This window comes from Camelina sativa, chromosome 20 (assembly GCF_030686135.1).
Source record: "Camelina sativa cultivar CO46 ecotype springtype chromosome 20, ASM3068613v1".
Taxonomy (NCBI): Eukaryota; Viridiplantae; Streptophyta; class Magnoliopsida; order Brassicales; family Brassicaceae; genus Camelina; species Camelina sativa.
In genome coordinates, this window is record NC_141899.1 from 27,484,485 (window position 1) to 27,495,624 (window position 11,140).

The following is an 11,140-nucleotide window of genomic DNA, read 5'->3' on the forward strand; positions in this document are numbered from 1 at the left end:
GTACCTTTGACCGAAAAATAATTGCACTTTGGTGATATAGGTGGCCAAATCAATTCTTTCAAAAATCTCTGCATGTCCCTAAAACTGGGGCGTCACAAAATTTAATATATTTATATATATATAAATTGAATTTAGTAAACAAAAATATATGTCCTATTAATCCTGATTTTTGGATTAAAATTCATATGAGATAATTTTTTTTTTTGGTCAGAAATACAAAGTTGTGTTACTTATCTTCAAAAAGATTTACTTTGTTTTAGTTTTTGTAAAAGTACTTCAGTGGATATTTCGGATAAAACAATTGTTACAGCAAAACTATCAAGTTTTTAATCAAAACAATTTAAGCTGTTTTTGAGATTGCAACGCAATGACTCCACAATTCGTCTCTCCTCTTCAAATATAGTGTTTCACGAGCAATTAGGGCTGGTCTGTCAGCAATATATTTAATGAGAGTATTGTGACACACTTTTCCTTCTTAAACAAGATCGTGGCAGCAAGAATCATTGATGGTTGCATTTCCAAAAACAATGGCGATTGTATTCAAGGCACAATGAGGAGATATTTTAACAAGACAAGTATCCCATAATGATTTTGCTTCAAATTCATCGAGTGAAAATACAGGAACAAAGGCGCAAACCAAGGCTACAACAACGAATAACATAGCAATCTGAGAGGTAAATTTAGCCATATGTGCTTATACGTGAAATTTACTAACTTTTATGTCTTATATGAAAAGAATGTAATGAAGTGTGTTTTGTATTTGATATTATAGACACAAAGCTACATAATCTATTTATATGTAATTGAAAACCCAACGTAACTATCATAACATATTACAAAACTAAAATAATTAATGAGAAATAGTTTATTTTTTTAGTAAATAAATACACTATGAACATTTAATTTTTTTTCAATTATTTTTAAAAAATTATAATGACAAATTTAATACAAGTAAAGATATATTGCTTAAATGGAGAACGTTGTAATTTTGTTTTAAACCATCCAAACTTCTGTAACATCTGTGAACCAAATATTGCATTCTTGGTCTGAGTGTCGATCGACACCCTTGGTGTATCGATCGATACCATGAATTCCGGTTTCGACAGGTTTGTTTTAATTGCTGTTTAGTTCGGTTTGGTTCAATTAGAAATCCCTAAACCGCATTTATAAGAGAGGAAGCGACGAAAGTGAGGGTTTTGGGGTTTGTCTTGTCGCTGTTAAGTGAGGAAAGAGAGAAGGAAGAGAGAAAACGTTGGAGAGTGTTCCTGAGAGATTTAGGCTTGTTCTTGGTGGTTTTTGGTGAGATTTGTAGCTGTGAAAGGGAGAGTTGTTGCTGGGAACGAAGGAGAAGCTTGTGAAGGTGTTGTTTCCACCCTTTCTCAACCCAATCTTCCTGCAAAAGAGGTGAGTGCTTGACCATGGCTGATCTAAGCCTGAGATCTCTTTTGTTTGGTTGTTCTTTATCTATTTGTGGTGTTGCTTGCTTGGGTTTGTTGTATTTGTGGTTCCCATAGGTGTCCGAGGTGTTTGGGAGAGTTTGAGACGGTTTCATGATGATTTGAAATCGAGGATCGACGTTTGGATTCATCCAGTTCGCGTCTGCAGTTGGTGTCAGTCGACACCAGCATGGTGTCGGTCGACACCGTGTTGTGCTAGCGTCGATCGACACCAATCTTAACCGATGATGAGTTTTGTCTGGTTTGATGTATTGATTGTGTTTATTTGTTTAGCTTAACAATGGAATCTCAGTTGCTTGTTTGTATAGCCCAATAGATGGGAGGATGGCCTCACTGATTGTTTATAACAATACTCATGCATCTCAATATGTGTTTGTGGTGCAGGTAAAGGCAAAGTGTAATCGTGGAATCAAGGCGATGAGGAGGAGGATGTTCTAGAGACTTGATTGATTGTGGTTTAGCTCTTGTTAGGTTGCTAGTGTTGAGTTGATAGAACATTGTAGGATGTTGGAACCTGGTTATTTCATTGTTGGTTATCGATTATTGCATTGTTGGTTATGGGATTGTTATTGTTGGAAATCTTATTGGTTTAATGGAATGTTTTTGTTATCCGCTGTTGTTGATTTGCTAGGTTTTTAGTGGGTATGGGAGCACTAGTGAATTGATATTATTGATAAAAAAAAAAAACGGGAAGGGTTGTTTCATTTTGGTATCAGAGCCCTTACAATGCAATTTTCGTTTATCTATGCTTTCATGTTTTCTTTAATGAGTTCCGAGTAGTGAAGTAAAGTGTCTAGGGATGGGATAGATGATTTTGTGTTCTTGATCGGTTAGGATGTCTTAGTTTGATTGTTTATGTTTTATAAATTTCCTTTTAGATTGGTGTTCTTAATGCTGTCAACAAACCGAGAGGGTGAGATTAGATCTAAGGTGTTTTACCATCGAGAGGTGTAGATGAAATCCTTGAATCAACCAATGCTAGAGATTTACTCACTTACCTAAGAGATTATATGAGTAAGGGGTTTATTGTCAATAATGAATCGATTCGTATTGCCTGTTTGGTCATGTTTCTCCAACGAGAGTTGGGTAGGGGAGTGATCAAGGTTGATTGTTTCTATCACGAGAGTGTTTAAACAGGGTTTCAGAGATTCATTGTTTAGGAAATATTTGCTTGAGGCATGTAAGACATCTGTATTGGTCAGGAACACTTAGGAGTCGATTACCCCATCCTTAGAAGCTTTCGTATCTTAATTGTTTGCATTTTTATTCCTTACTCGATCCCTTACCCAAACAGGTACACGATCACTTGCTTCGAGTAACCGTTTGAGCTATTCATACTCATTTTGCGTACTCGATCACTCCACCCGATCCTGTACTCGAATGCTTGCATCGAGCGCTTAGGTCGTGTGGTTTCTTTTTTATATTCTTTCTTTTATTATTTTAGGATTGTTAGACAAAACCATTTTATTGCTTGGCTTGACTTGCTTGCTTCTGATTGCATCCTATCTGCTAGCATAACAACCATTTGGATTGATAATACTTTGTACTACAACTGCATAGGGAATTGATACCCTGGGTGAAAATCATGTTATCAATTTGGCGCCGTTGCCATTTGGTTGAATTTAATTTGCTATGTTTAGGATTTCAGCACTTGCTAGATCAAGTTCTATTATACACTTTGGTTCGGTACTGACCTGTTTACTTTCATGTTTGTTTGTTTTGAATCTCAGGTACAACCCGAGCACCCATCTGACCTGTCACTCGATCACCTGGATCGGGTTGACCTTCGTGTACTCACTCGGTCACCTACTTGTGCATGCAAACACGATCCAAGGGTAGCCAAAACTTGTGTCCTTTCATCGACAACATCGACAGACCAAGGTTACTTCGTCCACAACAAGTTCAACAACCGCAACCAGCAACAATTGAGGAGACAATGAACAATCAGAATGGTCCACCAGCTCCTCAAGCAAGGACCAACATAGGAGCAGGGGATGCTCCATCTACTCATACTCAAAGGAATGGCATTGTGCCACCTGCTGTCCAGAACAACAATTTTGAGATCAAGAGTAGTCACATCCAGATGATACAAAGCAACAAGTTTCATGGATTGCCAATGGAGGACCCATTGGATCATCTGGATGAATTTGATAGGCTCTATAGCCTCACCAAGATAAATCGAGTTAGTGAGGATGACTTCAAACTCTGGCTTTTCCATTCTCTTTGTGAGACAAAGCCCACTATAGGAGAAACCACTCCCCAAGGAGTCCATCAACACTTGGGAAGCGTGCAAGAAGGCATTTCTAGCCAAATTCTTCACCAACTCCAGAACTGCAAGACTGCGAAATGACATTTCCAGCTTTGTTCAGACGAACAATGAGACGTTCAGTGAAGCTTGGGAACATTTCAAGGGATACACTACCAGATGTCCTCATCATGGCTTCAGCAATGCTTCATTGCTAAGTACACCATACAGAGGAGTGGTCCCTAAGATACGGATGTTGCTGGACACCACAAGCAATGGTAACTTCCTTAACAAGGATGACTTGACTGCCAAGTATGATTTGCTCAACACTAAGCTCAGGTGCCTAGAGGGGCATCACAACAACCAACCACCTCCAAAGATCAACCAGCTTCCAGGTAAAGCTGTTCAGAACCCAAAGGATTATGCCACTGCCTAGGCTATTTTCCTTGATGATGATTACGACGACTACCTCACTGAGGATAGTGATGTTCAGGGCGGGGAGGATATGGATAATTATGGGATAAATGAGGCCAAGTACTACATATCCGAGTATGAATCCGAGCCTTCACCCGAGGAGACTGATCGAGTTGATGATCAAGCACTGGCTTGAGATTCCCAAACCGAAGAACCACCTAAGGCAGAACCCGATGACTCACCCGATGATGGTGATAAGATGAAACATCGAGTAGATGTTCAGATGAGAGATCAACCTCAACTGCCTGTAGCAGAAAAGGGGTACTAGAGGAAAGATTCAATGCTGCTCTTGACATCCAACTGGAGGCGCTTGCAGTGCTTATGGCCAAGCGTAAAGCTCCACCTCCTAAGCTCTTGCCACCACACGAACTTCAAGAGGAAATCACCAAGGAGGCAGCTAAGCTGGAGATTGAAGTTAAGGAAGCTGTCAAGGAGATTGGGTATGAAATTCTCAGGAGTGAAGTATGCTTAGATCCTAAGCTGCAAATCGAGGAGAAATTTGAGGATCCTGGGTCTTTACTTTGCCATGCTCGATAGGACTTCGGATTTTAAAACATTTCTTGTGCGATCTGGGAGCTTCAGTCAGTATCATGCCACTGTCAGTTGCCAACAAGATGGGTTTCAGCAGTTTTAAACCGAGTAGTCTGTATTTGGTTCTAGCTGATAGAACAATCAGACATCCGATTGGGATCCTGGAATATTTGCCTCTCAGGATTGGAAGAGTGGAAGTCCCTACTGATTTTATGATCCTTGATATGGATAAGGAACCAGACGATCCACTGATCCTAGGGAGATCATTCTTGGCAACAGTAGGTGCAATGATTGAGGTGAAACAAGAAAAGATCAGAACTGAGCATGGGGAGCATTTCAAGATGTAGTTTGATGTCAAGAAATGAATTAAAAGGCCAACCATTGATGGTCAAGTCTTTTCCACTAAGACAAAGCAGAGAAAATTCAAGCATCTTGAAGAAGTCAACACTACATTTGCTGTGGAACCTGGACAAGACTTGGAAAATCCATTGAATCAGCCTGCTACAGTGGAGAGGATTCCAGAACCTCTCCCTCCTAAATCCCATGCTTAAAGAGCATGAAGAGTCAAGCTTAGTGACTGTAACACCCGCAAACCATTTTTTTGGTAGTTTTGTGAGGGTGTCGATCGACACCACAGGAGGTGTCGTTCGACACTGGTTGTTGTTGGTTTGATCGGTTCGATTTTAATCGTTCGATTTGGACCGGTTTGGTTTAGGAAAAACAATTAAACCGAGTTATTTATGTGTTTGGTCGACATAAGAGTTTTGGAAGGAGTGTTGGTCGCCGTTTCTCTTGTGTTTGTGAGAAAAGAGAGAAATAAGAGTTCTTGAGCTTTTGAGAGAGAGATTGGTGAGATTCCTTGCTGTTCTTGCGAGATTTAGAGCTAGGAAGGATCTAGAGGCTTGCTAGGAGGGTTGGATTCGTTTCTATTGGTCTGAATCTTCCTGCAAAGAGATGAGTGCACGACCATGGCTAATCTAAGCCTTTGATTCCTTGTTCTTGCTTGTGTGTTGTTGTTTTGTGTGTTTTTTCTTGCAGGGATTGGTTGATACAGGTTCCTATGGACGTATTTGGCTTGGGTTATGAGTATTGGGCGATTTGGAGGAGGTTGGGAGCGAGATTCGACTCTCGGCTTCGAGAGGATCGCGATTGTAGAAGGAGTGTCGATCGACACCACTTGGTGTCGGTCGACACCAGCAAATTGAGCATCGATCGAAACTGTGGGGTAGTGTCGGTCGACACCAAGAGCCAGTGTCGATCGACACTTGGCTGGTGTCGGTCGACACCTCCCTTCCAGCGAGACGATGTTTGATTTCCTAGTTTGTATGTTTTGTTTGTTGTTTGTTTGGAACATTGGAATCACTATTGCTTGTGTGTATAGCCCAGTAGATGGGAGGATTGCCTCATTGAGTGTTTATCAAATACTCATGCATCTCAATTTGTGTTTGTGGTGCAGGTAAAGGCAAAGTATGATCGTGGAATCAAGGCAATGAAGAGGAGGGTGTTCTAGGGACTCGATTGAATGTTGTCTGGCATTGCTAGGTTGCTAGAGTTGAGTCATTAGAAACATTGCTAGGTTGTTGGTTCCATGTTTTCTGATGATTGGTTATTTGGATATTGGCTATGTCTTGATTATTGGTTATTTATATTTATTAGTTATTTATTGGATATTTGTATTGTTATTCCGCTGTTGATTGTGATTGTGCCTAGGTGGCTAGTAGGTATGGGACCACTAGTTGTAGTTTAATTATTGTATTACTATATTTATTATTTATTATTTAAAAAAAAAGCTCGGTCCTTTCATTTTGGTATCAGAGCCCTTACGGTTTTAGGTTTTGGTTCACTAGGTTTCGGTTGTGATGTTTGGGATTGCATGTCTTGATTGATTATGTGAGTTAGTCAATTGTGTGTGGCATGGAGTCCTAGAACATCCTCTTCGAGCCGATTGTGTGATTCCACGGTGAGTTTATGTTTCTGTGTTATAATAGAAATTGTTTGCTTAGTCTTCTGTTCATGGTAGTGCAGATGGTTAGAGATGGTGCTGTTGCTGGTCGTGGTCGTGGACGCGGACGTGGTCGTGGAAGCGGACGTGGTCGTGGTAGGGGTAGAGTCCCAGAGGTTAGTGAGACCGAAGACCAGAGTGTGACAGCTGAGGGTGTTGGCGAGTTGCAGGGTGTTCCGGGGGATTCAGTGAGTGTGGCCGGAGGGGGCGGTGTTGATGCTCCAGTAGCCGGTGATGCTAGGGTCCCGGGTGTGGGAGTCCCAGCGGGTGGAGTCCCTAGTGCTGACTTTGCGGCTATGCTAGCACAGGTGTTAGAGCGGTTACCACCAGTGGTACCGGCTCATGCTCAGGTAGTGCCACCAGTGGTGGCGGAGGAGCGGCAGCCAGTGGCTGCAGATGCAGGAGTTCATGGACGTTATTTGTCTATGCTCAAGGAGATGAGGGGTCTTTTCACTAAGAAGTTTTTGGGTGGTACAGACCCTACTGTAGCAGATGCGTGGAGGACGAGTGTGGAACGTAACTTCCATACTCTGAGATGTCCTGAGGAGTTTTGGGTGGACATAGGGGTCCACCATTTGAGTGGTGATGCTGAGTTGTGGTGGAGATCAGTGGCTGCTCGGAGAGTGCAGCGGGAGATGACTTGGGCTGAGTTCGTCTTGGAGTTCAACCGCAAGTATTTTCCTAGAGAGGCATTGGATCGGTTGGAGGTGCAGTTCCTTCAGTTGTCTCAGGGGATACGGTCAGTGCGAGAGCTGGACTTGGAGTTCAGTCGACTTCTTTCTTATGGGGTTGGGCTATGGAGCCTGAGGAGGCCCAGATCAGGAGGACGATATCACTGTTAAGGGCGGAGTGGTGCGAGTTGCTTCAGTTGTCGGAGCAAGGATCACAAGGTTGCTAGTTGTCCAAAGAGGAATGCTCCGACGGCAGCGGCTCTTGTATGCTATCATTGCAGGGAGCCAGGGCATATCAGGCCCATGTGTCCCAATTTGCTACCGGTGGCAGTGGCAGCGTTGCAGCAGGTGCAGCCTAGAGGTCAGCAGGTGGCACGGATTGAGCAGGCGCCACGGGTTGACACGACTGTAGAGACTGGTGGAACCAGTGCCGGAGCGATCACATGTATAATTTCTGGTACGTAAACTTCGTGAATTTTAGTAGGTTCAGATTTTATATTTTTCCTGTGATAAAGTGTTAGGTTCTCAACACATGAGGTTTGTGTAGGGATCTTGTTGGTGGGCGGGTTTAAGTCCCATGTTATGTTTGATTCTGGCTCTTCTCACAGCTTCATTACTCTGGAGTGTGCATAGAGCGCGGGGATCAGAGGGGATCCCAGAGAGCGTACAGGAGTTGTCAGAGTTGCGGGAGGCAAGTTCTTGAGAGTTATTGGACGAGATAGAGGGATTGATATTCAGATCGCAGGAGAGTCGTGGCAAGCGGATTTGCTTATAAGTCCAGTGGAGTTGTATGATGTTATTCTTGGGATGGATTGGTTGCATCGGCATATGGTGCATTTGGATTGCCATCGGGGTAGAGTGGATTTTGAGCGTCCAGGAGGGAAGTTGGTTTTTCAGGGTATTAGACCGACTTCGGGGAGTCTCGTGATCTCAGCCATTCAGGCTGGGAAGATGATCGATAAGGGCTGTGAGGCTTATTTGGTTACTATATCTATGCCAGAGTCAGTGGGGAAGTCTACGGTTAGCGGGATTCCGGTAGTGGAGGATTTTGAGGATGTGTTTCAGTCTTTGCAGGGATTACCACCATCTTGGTCTGATCCTTTTACCATTGAACTGGAACCGGGGATGACACCGTTATCCAAGGCTCCTTACAGAATGGCTCCAGCAGAGATGGCAAAGCTGAAGAAGCAGCTAGAGGATTTGTTGAGTAAGGGATTCATCCGTCCTAGTGTATCACCGTGGGGAGCGCCGGTGATGTTTGTCAAGAAGAAGGATGGGAGTTTCCGCTTGTGCATTGATTATCGGGGTTTGAATCGGGTTACTGTGAAGAACAAGTACCCTCTTCCCATGACTGATGAGTTGTTGGATCAGTTGAGGGGTGCTACTTGGTTCTCTAAGGTAGATCTGGCGTCAGGTTATCATCATATACCGATAGATGAGGCAGATGTGAGGAAGACTGCTTTCAGGACGAGGTATGGGCATTATGAGTTTGTGCTGATGCCTTTCGGGTTTACTAACGTGCCAGCAGCGTTTATGAGATTGATGAACAGCATGTTTCAGGAGTTTATGGACGTGTCTGTCATCATTTTCATCGACGATATCCTAGTTTATTCTAAGAGTCCTGAGGAGCATACAGTTCATTTGAGGGCGGTTCTGGAGAAGCTGCAGGAGCAGAAGTTGTTTGCCAAGTTGAGCAAGTGTAGTTTTTGGCAGCGTGAGATGGGTTTTCTGGGTCACATTGTTTCTGTAGAGGGGGTTTCGGTAGATCCGGAGAAGATTCAGGCTATCAGGGATTGGCCTAGACCGCAGAATGTCACAGAGATTAGGAGTTTCCTTGGTTTGGCAGGTTACTATAGGAGGTTTGTGCAGGGTTTTGCAAGTAGAGCACGCCCTATGACTAAGTTGACAGGGAAGGATGTTCCTTTTGCTTGGTCACAGGAGTGTGAGGAGGGCTTTGAAAGCCTTAAGGAGATGTTGACTACTACACCAGTGTTGGCTTTGCCTGAGCAGGGAGAAACCTATGTGGTTTATACTGATGCATCTAGAGTTGGTTTGGGGTGTGTGTTGATGCAGCATGGGAAGGTGATTGCCTAAGCTTCGCGGCAGTTGCGGAAGCATGAGGGCAACTATCCTACTCATGATTTGGAGATGGCTGCTGTAGTTTTTGCCCTGAAGATTTGGAGATCATAACTTTATGGTGCAAAGGTACAGTTGTTTACAGATCATAAGAGCCTGAAGTATATATTCACTCAGCCTGAACTGAATTTGAGATAGAGGCGGTGGATGGAGATTGTGGCGGATTCTGATTTGGAGATAGCCTATCACCCTGGTAAGGCTAACACGGTTGCAGACGCTCTGAGTCGGAAGAGGGTAGCTTTGGCTCAGGAGCAGGACATAGAGTCTCTGGTAGGAGAGATCAGTGCTTTGAGCTTGTGTGCTGTTTCACAGGAACGGTTGGGTTTGGAAGCAGTTGATAGAGCAGATCTTCTGAGTAGGGTGCGGTTGGCTCAGGAGAAGGATTTGGGGCTGGTGAATGCCTCAAAGGATGTGGATTCAGAATATCAGGTCTCAGATAATGGTACTATCTTGGTGCATGGTCAGGTTTGTGTGCCCAAGGATGAGGAGTGTAGACAGGAGATCCTGAGAGAGGCTCATGCGAGCAGGTTTTCTATTCATCCAGGAGCGACTAAGATGTAACGTGATCTCAAGAGGTACTATCACTGGGTCGAGATGAAGAAGGATGTAGCTAGTTGGGTCTCGAGGTGCGAGGTGTGTCAGCTAGTGAAGGCTGAGCATCAGGTTCCAGGCGGTTTACTGAAGAGTTTACCCATTCCTGAGTGGAAGTGGGGTATGATCCCCATGGATTTTATGGTAGAATTGCCAGTGTCACGGACCTTTAATGCTATTTGGGTCATTGTGGACCGGCTGACTAAGTCAGCACATTTTCTGGCCATTAAGAAGACTGATGGAGCAGCGGTTTTGGCTAAGAAGTATGTGAGAAAGATAGTCAGGTTGCATGGGGTGCCTGCAAACATTATGTTTGACAGGGATTCTAACTTCACTTCGGTGTTCTGGAAGGTATTTCAGGCAGTGATGGGGACTAAGGTGCATATGAGTACAACTTATCATCCCCAGACAAATGGATAGTCTGAGAGGACGATCCAGACGCTGGAGCATTTGCTGAGGATATGTGTGTTGGATTGGGGTGGCCATTGGGCAGATCATCTGAACCTGGTAGAGTTTGCTTACAACAACAGTTATCAGGCGAATATTAAGATGACTCCTTATGAGGCTTTGTATGGGAGACCATGTCCTACACCGTTATGCTGGATTCAGGTGGGGGAGAGGAGCATGTTTGGTGCTAGTTTTGTTCAGGAGACCTCAGAGAAGATTCGGGTTCTCAAGCTGAACATTAAGGAGGTTCAGGATAGGCAGAGGAGTTTTGCTGATAGGAGGAGGAGAGATCTTGAGTTTCAGGTAGGAGACAGAGTGTATCTCAAGATGGCCATGTTACGGGGTCCGAACAGGTCATTGTCAGAGACTAAGTTGAGTCCGAGATACATGGGTCCGTTCAGAGTGATTGAGCGGGTGGGACCGGTAGCATATACGCTGGAGTTGCCTGAGGCTATGCGTGCGTTCCACAAGGTGTTCCACATTTCTATGTTGCGGAAGTGTCTCCGGTAGGGAGAGTAGGTGTTGGCTAAGATTCCTGAGGATCTTCAGCCTAACATGACATTGGAGGCGAGACCAGTGAGGGTTC

General features: G+C 43.9%; 1 non-coding gene and 1 pseudogene across 1 annotated transcript; both read right to left on the reverse strand.

Annotated features, from left to right (window-relative positions):
- Positions 1–340: 340 nt before the first annotated feature.
- On the reverse strand, positions 341–688 carry LOC104772724 (uncharacterized; annotated as a pseudogene).
- Positions 689–3,793: 3,105 nt separating this feature from the next.
- LOC147919455 (small nucleolar RNA R71) lies at positions 3,794–3,900 on the reverse strand. Its single transcript, XR_015594246.1, has one exon. It is a non-coding gene; the product is annotated as a small nucleolar RNA R71 (small nucleolar RNA).
- Between the last annotated feature and the right edge of the window lie 7,240 nt (positions 3,901–11,140).